At 32.2% G+C, this 12,032-nt stretch overlaps 1 protein-coding gene across 1 annotated transcript in view; it reads left to right on the top strand.

Moving 5' to 3' along the window:
• LOC106878977 (neuroglian) overlaps window positions 1-12,032 on the top strand; it is a 552,234-nt gene that overhangs the window by 451,236 nt on the left and 88,966 nt on the right. The gene's annotated exons all lie outside the window — the stretch shown is intronic.

Genomic DNA, 12,032 nt, shown 5'->3' with positions numbered 1-12,032 from the left:
ACACACACACACACACATGTATTTATATATAAATATATGCCACAGTTATAGACATCATATAGCATCATCATCATCATCACCATTATCATTATCATCACCATCATTATTAACACCTTTATCATGTAATATCAACTCTCCATGGTGGCATGAATTGGATTGTTCAGTCATATCTGACAAGCTGGGGGACTCTGATGTACTCTGTCTGTTTTGACGTGATTTCTATGACTGGATGCCATTTCTGATACCAGCTATAATACAATGCGTTCTGGACGATTTTGTGTAAGCAACTCTAGTGAAGTTGCATGGCAGTTCACAGGACTAAAGGGCCTGAAGGTCCCCCTAAAACTCAAGAAGAGTAGAGAAAGGAATGTAAAGATTTTAGGCAATGTGATGAGTGAGGTGAAGTATGCTGAAATGAAGAGATTTATAACTGTGAGAGGGTGATAGTGGAAAGAGTAATAGAGTGAAGAAATATGGGTGAAGAAATATGGAAGAGACAGTGGAGAGGAAACGAACTGATAAGTGGTTTGTGAGAAAATGAAGGGCAGAGAGATAACAGTGCTGAAATGAGTTATGTAGCAGGGTTCAGAATTACCCCATTATAAAACAGTGGTTCTCAATCATTTTTCATTGATGGATCCTTTTGATTATTATTTTACTCTGGGGGATCCTCATAGCCATTTGATATTTAAAAATTAGTTTTACTGAGACTTCTTTCAAAATTTCTATTTTGTTTATCGCACATTCACTCGTGTAGGTTGAACTATGTAAAACATCAGAGAAAGAAACCTGTTTCTATCAATAAAAACATGTAAAGCAAAATATTTTTTCATGACCCAATTTACAATTTTGCTTGTGTGGACCATCCTTCTCCCCATCCAAAAACAATTTTATATGGACCACAAAGACCCCAGTTGAGGACCACTGTTATAAGGGCATGTATGGATGGAAAGTTTGAGGAAAAGGGAAGAGAGAATATAGGTGAGTGAGATGAGAATCTAGAGAGACTCATTGAAGGAAAGAAAAATGAGGGAGTCATGTGTGTATGCCAGAAAGGGAGAGATTAGAGGGTGTTAAGGTAGTGGAGAGAGAACAAAGATAGAAAAAGAGACAATTCACATGGTAAGTTCCACACAGTTTTCCTGAACCCATATCATTCACAACATTTGGTTAAGTTCCACACTATGTTTAAAAACACTTGCCCAGGATTACACAAAATGGAACTGAACCCAGAACCTCATGATTTTGAAGCGAACTTCCCAACAACCTACATATACATTGTACACACAGACACATACATATATACAAGGACACACATGCATATGTACAAACACAAATAGTCATACACACACACACACGTGTGTATGTGTGTGTATATATATATATATATATATATATATATATATATATAATAATAATAATAATATTAGGGACAAAATCCAAAATTACAGGTTAAAAACTCAATTAATCGATGAGTTCTTGAAAATTGGTTATTTTCCCTAAAACTATACATATATATATATATATATATATATATATATATATATATATATATATATATATATATATATAGGCATATACCACAGTGTATAAAATTTAAACTGTATATGCAAATGTGGAATGGCACTGGCTGTAATATTTTGTCACAGAGAAAATTTATCAGAGACATGTATGTTAAAAACACAGGGCTTTGTTCATTGACAAACATATTCACAGATACACACTCACATACATATAAACATACATACACACACACACATACATACAGACACACACACACACACACACACACAAACAAACACTCACACACACATATATGCATGTATACACCCTTTGAACATACACAATCCAAGAGTGCAAAGAATGAATGAAGAGATATCTCCATTGATCAACAACACACACACCAAGTTTTGTGAGAGTTCTTCTGCAAGAATAAAATGTCTAACTTGTACAGCCTCAAACCTTATGCAGCATTAATTCCTTATAACTTACTTGCCAGAAACCGTCAGCTACTCTCTTTGTGGATGTCTACAGCACTTTAAGATTTTTTTTTTCCTTAGAGAGCTTCAATAATTTATATCTACTTGAAAAGCATTTTATAACCTTATATTACACCAAGACAGAAAGATGTGGGGGCGGAGTGATGTTATTATTTTTCTGGGGGTCTTTTGTGTTATTTTGTCTTATTTTTATATACATTATTATATTCAATTTTCTTTTAAATACTATGCATGTATGTGGGGGAGTGCATGTGTGACTTAATCATTGCATTTTTCAAAAATCATGTTCTCCCTCACTTGAGATTTATACATATATATATACACATGCATATGTATATATATATATATATATATATATATACACACACATATATATATATATGTATATGTGTATATAATATATATATATCGAAAGAGAGACACAAAATTTAGGATAGAAGGATACATATATGTATGCATGTATATATAAAATGTGACATCTTTCTTTCTATCCATCTATCCTAAATGCTCTCTGTATTTCCAATACAGTTTCTAGATATTTCATATTATCTCTCCCCTCCCTCTATTCTTTAGCTACCTTAATAATCCCTCTGTACTTATTTCCAAGATATACTCTCTCTCTCTTTCTTTCTCTCTCTCGGACTATCACTCTGTCTATAGTTTCCTTTTCCTCTCCATAATCTGCTTTCCTGCATTTTCTATTATCCTGATTCTCTCTTTAACACATACACACATTATACATATATCCCATAATACTCATTTTTCTCTTCTCATTTCACTTTTCTTTTTTTCCTTTCTTGCAATTTTTACAACTATATTTCTCCCTTTTCCATAAATTTTTGTTGCAATGCATTTTACTACCACCTCTCTACCACTACACATTTCTATATATTTACATATTTTAGACATAGTATAGTAAAGCTGGCATACACATTATGCATGTATACACACACACCACACATTTGTGTACGTGTATGTGTCTAACTTCTACACCTATTTTTCTCTCTATCTATCAAGTTAATTTCTTCTGCTGACTTCTGGTGAAATATTACTTTGCATTGGCAAAGAAGTCACTTGGGTATCATAGCAATATAACACTTTTGCTTAACACTTGACTACCAGAATTGCAGCTGTCAGTGAAAATATATTATAAAAATGAAAGAAAAATGTGATTAATTTGTGTAGAGTCAGAGTTTTTTTTTTTCTTTTTTTCTTCTTTACTACCTACTAAGTTTTCTGAACACTCCAAGAAATCTTCCACATTTTTAGTTTAAAAATCAAATGAAAAAAATGAAACCAAATAAATACAGCATAAATAAACTATAATAAATTTTTAAGTAACAGTCAAATATGTTGAAGTATTTGTCCAAAATAGAAGAGTGATTTGGAGGAAAAACTGTTGTGTTACAAAAAGAGAAATCAGAAGATAACTTTGCATGTCAAAACCTTTAAAGTGGGCAAAATTATAGTAAAACCTTGAATTGGAAAAATGAATTTTTCGCTTACCGGTTCTTTTTTTCTTTTTCACCTTTTCCTCCTGCTTTTCCTGAAGCATTACTTGCTACTTCATTTCAGATGTTAAGAGATGTTATAAAGAATTTTGCTATATTTTACTTTTAACTGATTTGTAAGCAGGATTATGTGCCATGACAGTTACAGTGGCTCAAAGCTGTGGTTATATCCATGTAAAGCAGTAATCAACCAGAGAAACAAAATCTAACTATTGTAATCCTCATCAAGAAGCCTAACTTTTGTTGTTTCTGTATTAGCACAAAGCTTGTCTCATCAAAATTCATCTTTTGGCATGTAAAGTTGTGCTGAAGTAATCCCATAAGTGTAAAAAAATGTATTTTCTGCCAGTAGAACATGCAAAAGACATTGCAAGTGAGAAATACCAACCATTTTAACCAACTAGTATAATGTTGGTTATACTAGTTGTTGCTATTGTTTAGCCCTTATAATGCAGACTTATGACCACAAGTGTTCCATCTATGACCACCTCATTTTTTTGTGTATCTCAGTTGGCTTTGTACAATGTGTCCTTCCAATTTTAAGAGAGTGAGTGTGATTTGAGTGAACTTGCTGCTTTTTCTAGTAAATAAAGCAACTGTGTAAAGCAGTGGCTCTGAACCTTTTTAATATCTGGACCAGATCCAAAACCTGGATATTTTTAGGGAGTTGCACAAAAAAAGTAAAACATGGGTCAATTCAAGAAAAATTTATTATATTTATAGAGGAAAGACTGTAACAAAAAATTGTAGAACAATGGAATTTAATGTGAAACCTTTTTGTTTTCAACTCTCAACTAGTTTGTCAAAATTAGGGCTTGCGGTAGAAGATGCAGTATGCAAAAGCTGGTTGACATGATTGTCAGTCAACTGGTTGTCATATTTTGTTTTGGTACCCACTGGTTTGCTGAGAAGTGCTTCAGACACATATGTTGAACCAAATTCAGAAGCATTTTTCTGTGCATTAGCAATCGAGGTAGGATAGTCTTCCCTTCTTGGATTCAACTCCAGAAGTCAAGTAGCTGACTAACTTTGAATGCCGATGTCAGTTCCACATCTGACTGCAAGTCCTGGAGCTTCATTTGAAATTCTTCAGGAGTGGTGGTCACATATATCTCCATAGGTGCTAAAAATATTTTCATCAGGGGCAAGAAATCCTTGATGTCACCAAAATAGCATTCAAATTGATCAATCAAGTTATTAATGATTCTGTTGTGCTCAAAAAGTGAGTGGAAATGGGTTATAGTGTCATGTGCACTTTGTGTCTTCAAAGGCAAAGTTTTGCAATAAAAGCAGAGACTATACTGTACAATTCATGTGTGGTGATGTCAACCTTGAAAGCCAAATCAGCAATTCATTCTTTATTGCTAAGCTGAGATAAGATTTCTGGAAGAAGTTTGTAGAACCTATTGAGGCATGTGGCATGGTTTAACCATTGAACAGCATGAGCACATCTCCATAGTCAGCATCAATATCTGCTAGAATCTGCTTGAAATTCTGATGAACCATGGCTTTTGCATGATTCCAATTTACAATTGATATTGCAATCTCTGTCACATTTTCAGTGACTTAGCAATGATATTTTCCTGGTGTATAATACAGTGGTTCTTTTCACGGGAGTAAGGTTATTATTGTAAAATCTCACAGGATCTTATATTCAGTGACACCTGATTCATGTACATACTATTTCCATGCTCTTACCCTGTACTTTTCCCAGTCTCCAGTGAACAAACTTAGCCACATTACCATAACTTGTTTTGTAGTGCTTTCGAACCAGTTTGATACACTCACTCACAATATGTGAGATTGTTTCGTTTTTACTGCCACACATCCTATCGTCGTCATCATCATCATCATCATCACCATTATTATTATTTTTATTATTATTATTATTAATTTTTTATGTTATAGTAACTATTATTATGATTATATTTCTGACAATATTGATGATAAAAAATATAATAAAGCTAACATTAATGATGATGATGCTGATGAAGGCAATGGCAACAGCAATGACAGTAGCAGCAATGATGACAACAACAGTGACTTAGAGACAAATGATGAGGCTGATGATGGTGATGATTTATTTCCTTTAACATGAACTCTACATAATAAAAGTATAAAACTTCATAAACATCACTTAGGCATCACACGGGAAGGGAGCTGTATACACAACATTGTTTACCTCTCAGTCTTTCATCATTGCAGTGTAATAATTACTGAGAATTTTACTGTAAAATTACAAACAACTAGATTTCACTGAACAATAATTCAATGTAGTTTACAAAGGAATGTGTTTTTTAATAATTATTTAGATGGTTAGGTGTAGTCACAGTAATGTTGTTGTTTAGTCCTGAGTTTGCACTCATCAAGTAGATCTAAAGCATAAAATGTTATAGTCATAGCAATCATTTCTTTTTGTTTTTGTTTTTCTGATATATTGTGTCTTTTCTTATTTAAGACAGTGGAGTATGAACTCAGGAAGGTTTAGATGCTATTCCTTGCTGATAATCATGCAGAGGCTACCCCTTTGGCTTTTAGAATTGTTGCTGTTTGGTTTGGTAAAGAAGACAACAATGTTTTACAACAATTTGTTTTGTCTCTTTATGAGATCTGAGTTCAAATCCTGCCAACGTCCTTTTTTGTCTTTTTCTTATCATGCTGAGGTGTAAATTAGGGTTGATCCAATCAATTATTTCAGTTATTAAACACTCCTCCTCCCCACACACACACACATACTACAAAGTTGTGGCAATGAGCCAATGTCAGAAAATGGAGTACTGAGTTAAAGAAGGTTATATATTGACAGTAGAAGGTTTCCACAACTGAAGGGTGAATTAGTGACGTTAGATTATGACCCTCACAGATGTAATGATACAGAATTTTGAGTTGTCACAAAAAAAAGACATTATTTTAATGACTTAATGTGCAGAGTATCAGAACACTGTAAAGTATGCTATCCAACACTCTAATGACTCTGCCAATTCACAGCTCTCAGTATGATGTATCTAAATGATGAGAATGATGATGATGATGCAAACGATGCAAATGAAAACGATGATGATGACGACAATGACTTGAAAGGAATTTAGTTTATTTTTCAAAGCTCCAACTTATTCTAGTGCTCCATTATCTCCTGTTTGTCTTGTTCTTTTTATAGCAGTTCAGTCCAAATGTTTAGCACAGTATGAATGTAAAAACATTACCTGAATCTTGAATATTCTAGCTATGTAACTTTGCTTTTTTTAAATTTTGTTTTCTTTTGTTTTCTTTTCTTTTCTTTCTTCAAGTTTAACACTTTCGCTCTCTATCATCAGTTTCTAAATATTGCTAAAAACAACACCAATTTCAAATAGCTCTTTAAAAAGAAAACAAATAACTTCACTTATCAAACCCGAGATCACAAACATAATCAAATATTCAATATTTCTTAATATTTGATAATGTTTTTTTTAGGTTAATAATGAAGATGTTGTTCCAAGCAACAAAATTTTCACTTAAGAATTTGCTGTTTATTTTGATCAATGAGGATTTTTTCACTCAAGAATATATGTATATCTATGTGTGTGTGTGTATATATATATATATATATATATATATATATAAATGGGGAGGGGGCTGTATTTACATGAGTATATGTGTGCATATATGTGTGTGTGTGTATGTTATGTTTGCAAGCATATGTTTGTGTATGCATGTAAAGTGTATGTGTGTTTTTGCAGACATGTCTTCCACACATACACAAAACTCTAAGCACATATCAAGCACTTAAATGTTTCTGAACTTGAAAACAAGTGTATATATATATATATATATATATATATATATATATATACACACACACACACACACATATTTAGAGGTAGATGTATGTGTGTGAGTGTGTGTGTGCTTTTATATATATATATATATATATATATACATATGTCTTTTTTTGCAAGTTGTTTTCTTGTAATTAATACTTCCTATACCTAATTTCATTCTCTGTCAGATCTCATTATCTATTAATCGAAAAGTAAAATTCATTTCATGAAATTATTATAGTTACTGTTCTTACTGAAACTATTACTGCTGCTGTTATTGTCGTTTTGTTGTTATTGCTGTTGTTGTTTTTGTTAAAGACAGGTTGTACTTCACCCTTTACCACTACCATCACCTATTATTAAAGTTGTTTGTCAAAGTGGAATATTTTCTGGTATCCATTACCAGACTGAAATATTTCCTGTTATCCATATTTTTTGAAAGGTGAAGAAAAAAAACATGTTTAACAAAAATTGTTTAATTATTCACAGTTTACAAGACTGTATGTATAAACATATATAAATGTATATGTGTATATATGTATGTATATATAGATAGATAGAGAGAGAGAGAGAGAGATAGACACAAGGTATTGTGTGCGTGCATGTGTGTGTGTATGCTTGCATACATGTATGTGAAAATTACTATGTGTTTCTAAGTATGTATTAGGAACATATCATCTGGTTAAGCAAGACTAAAACCATTAATATTTATGATTAATTTAAAAAGTAAATGATCTCCAATTCATTATAAAAATGCTAATTTAATGTATAGACATTAGAGTATATTTCTATAAATGGCTACTATTTTGGTATTAGACAGGCACAAAATCTGCTGTGTCTCCAATTCAATGTATATATTATCATGTATGATTATTAATCCCACATTCCATATGTTTAGTTCTGTCATACTAAAATTATAGTTGAAATGGAGGCACAAATTAAATTGCCTCTGTTAAGTGTATTTGCAGAGGAAAAGTGTGCATGAGTGTAGAAAGAAAGGCATGGCTGGGTGGTTCGGAAGCTTGCTTCCCAACCATTTGATTTCAGGTTTAGTCCCCCTGCTCAACACCTTGGGCAAGTGTTTTCTACCATAGCCCCAGGCCAACCAAAGCCATGTGAGTGGATTTGGTTGATGGAAACTAAAAGCCTGCCATATTCTATATGTATGTATGTATGTATGCATGTATGAGTGTGTTTGTCTGTACCTGTGTCTTGACATCGTATTTCAGTTGTAAATGAACATCATTGTCATACAAGTGATTTTGTTAATTTCTAGTCTTTCATGGAAAACATGTCTAGCCATGGGAAATATTACATTTCCTGGAAACATGTGAGGGTTGGCAACAGGAAGAGCATCTAGGCATAAAAAAATCTGTCCCAACAAATTCTGACACATGCAAGCATGAAAAAGGGGATGTTAAACGATGATAGTGGTGGCAATAGTGGCAGTGATGATAGCAGTAGTGGTGGTGGTGGTGACAGACAGACAGGCAGATGTCCATTGTTTTATGCATATGTGTGTGTATATGTGTGTGTGTGTATAAATATATATAAAGGTGTCAGATCTTGTTTACATGTGGTTGTAGATACTTAAGAAAGAAAAATATGCAAAAATGCACAGAAAGTTTGTATAATAAAATTTATGCTAGTATTAATATCATAATAACACAATGAGTTGTATTATAACATTATATAATAAACTGGGAGTACCGGTTTCACGTCTTACACTTATCAAACTTCTAAAGTCTCAAATTTGACTCATGGGCACGCCATTTTGTTGTTGACAATAATCTTTGCAGTCAAGGGATGTAACTCTTCAATATATCTGAAAATTACAAGTTACTTTCAAAGTATTGTCAGGGTCTTTGGACTGATATTTTTAATGTATACAGATTTGTGCGATATATACACAAATTTTAGGGGTTATTCACAAATATTTCAAGGGTGGAGAGAGGAATTGAATGTTGTTCTGTTCTAGTGAGGGTTCTTTGTTACTAAAATGAATTAATGTTCAGCTCTGGTTTATATTTCTGGATGAATGAGGCTTCTTTATTAAGACGAGCTTATGTTGAGATCCAGTCAGCAAATTTGTACAATGGGAATATATAGAATTGTGGTTGCAATTGTTTAGCATATACGTCAATATGTTCGCTGAGATATATCTGGCGATATTGTGGTGAAGCTATTTGTTGCTGGTGCACCACACAGCAGTGGCAGATAGGATTTCCTTTACTTCCGACATAATCTTTCTGGTCACATAAATTAGATTTTCGGACACACAAGTGAAATCTGATTTGATTGTAAAGTGTTGCCTTTGTTTGAAATGACATTCTGACCCTTCCAAAAGGTTGGGGCATGTTCCACAGTTTGAGCGATTGCATTTTTTCACTTTTGCGTTGGTTGTAGCTGGAAGTAATTTTGCATTTGTTAGCATTTGCTTTAGAGACTTGGGTTGTTTGTTGCTTTTGACTATTTTAAGGTAATGTAGAATGCATTTTTGCATATTTTTCTTTCTTAAATATATATATATATATATATATATATATATATATATATATATATATATATATATATATATATATATATATATAATATATATGTATGTGTGTGTTTGTGACTGGAAATCAGTTCAAAATGGGATCCTCAAACAGAACTGAAGAGGAAGTATTTCTATGCAAGACAAAACCATAAAACTCAAGAAATGTTTATAATGCAAGTCATATGCATTATATATATTCCAGAAAGGAAGCCCAACATTCACAAAGATATAATTTCCAGAGAAATGACAGTTCTTATGAGATGTAGAAGAAAGATTCTGTTTATGGCTGCTTAGTCATCACCAAAGATTCTGATTGCATGTAAAGTGCAAAAACATCTCTCTTCCCAAGCTTTTGACTATGGCCACAAACTTCAAGCATAAAAAAAAATTAAGTGCAATAAAATGAAGTGAGCTAGTTCAATCAGGAATTGAACTTTTGTTACAGACTATAAATTTGACTCCCCAGAAATTTACCATCATTCTACTGCTTTTTTAAATCAAAGATATTTAGAACTACTTCCAGTATGTTCTTATATTAAAAAGTTTGATGGTACTTCCACATGGAGAAAATTGCATGATTCCTTTGTTTTCTTATTGACTACACTACATCATCGTTATTGTCCAATACTATTTCTAAACAGAAAGTTTTCACTTACAGGCCATTCTATTGGATTAGCTACAAGCTCTTGGGGTGGTCTCTATTCTGTAATAAGATTTGTTATCTGTTCAATTTAACTAATTGTATTTAGATGTGTAGTAATATTCAGAAATAAACTTGTGTTTTTTTTGTGTTTTGAGAATATGTTTATTGATTGTCACCATCGTCATTGTTATCATTATCGACATCGTCATCATAATCCTCATATGAATTCTATTTTCTTTTGTAAGCACCATTATCTAGCAATATGCAACAGTGAAACTGAAACTAGTCTTGATATTTATAAATATATTTATAAATATACTTTCATGTCTAGCAATATTGGACAGAGCCTATAAATAGTTTGAAGAATATTTGTTAAATTTTAAATGAAAAACTAATATAGGAGGTGGAAGAAGAAGAAGAAGAAGAAGAAGAAGAAGAAGAAGAAGAAGAAGAAGAAGATGATGATGATGATGATGATGATGATGATGATAGAGGAGAAGGAGACAGGGAGGAAGAGGAAGGGAGCAAAGGCAGAGTTTGAGGAGAGGAGGCAGCAGAAGACAAAAGAAAGAAGAAGAAGAAGAAGAAGAAGAAGAAGAAGAAGAAGAAGAAGAAGAAGAAGAAGAAGAAAAAGAAGAAAGAACTGTTGCTTTCTGAGAAGGAATTTATTTTTTTTAAATTTATTGCAAACATTTATGGTTTTCATCCTCAAGTGACTAGACTCTTGGGAAGAAAGCAGTTATTAATTCAATTCTCATTATCCATAGGGTTTCCCAAGAGACAAGCTTTTTAATGCAATTTACTACATAGTGAGCAGTATTTTATCATCATTAAGCTTCACTTCTAATTAACTTTGACCAAATTTGTTTATTTAGTTATGTCTTCAAAAATTCTTCTCCATTAAAATTAACAATTCCTTATTCATGATTATATTTCATTCTGAATCCTCTTGTTGCTTCATTCAATTAACAAATTATAATTTATTTCAATATTTAATTGTGCTTTTTATTGTTGTTAGTTTTATTATTTGGACTGTATGCCGAATTTTACATGTAAATAGTTTTTCAAAAATCATATTTGTTTTTAGAAATGCTTCTTTGGCATTAGTTTCTTTTAACAGCTGAATAACTCCACCAAAATATCTTTATTTACTTGTTTATCACCACTTTGGTCCACTCTTTGGATATACACAGTTTTTTTCCAGTTTTTTTTTTTCCTATACATTCCAAACTTTTTTCTGAGGAACAAAGACAATATAACATAATTCTTCCATCTAATCCCAAAATCTGAATTCCACTCTTATATCCCAACTAAAACTCACAATAAAGCTTATTCATTCTTCAGAGTACCAATCAGAAATTAGTCAGTCATATTGCACCCTAAATATTCAGTCACAAGTTACAAGAATCTAGAACAAAAGAAGGTCCTGGATCAAATAAGACCATGATGTATCCAATGCATTGGACTTGTGATATCTTGCAAACCATTAAATTGTCCACACACCTCTAAAGTCTTTTATTATAATATAATAATTTAAAA

Source organism: Octopus bimaculoides, chromosome 1, assembly GCF_046866305.1.
Source record: "Octopus bimaculoides isolate indiv1 chromosome 1, ASM4686630v1, whole genome shotgun sequence".
Taxonomy (NCBI): Eukaryota; Metazoa; Mollusca; class Cephalopoda; order Octopoda; family Octopodidae; genus Octopus; species Octopus bimaculoides.
Note: the sequence above shows the minus strand (reverse complement) of the source record. Positions and strands in the feature narration are given on the sequence as shown.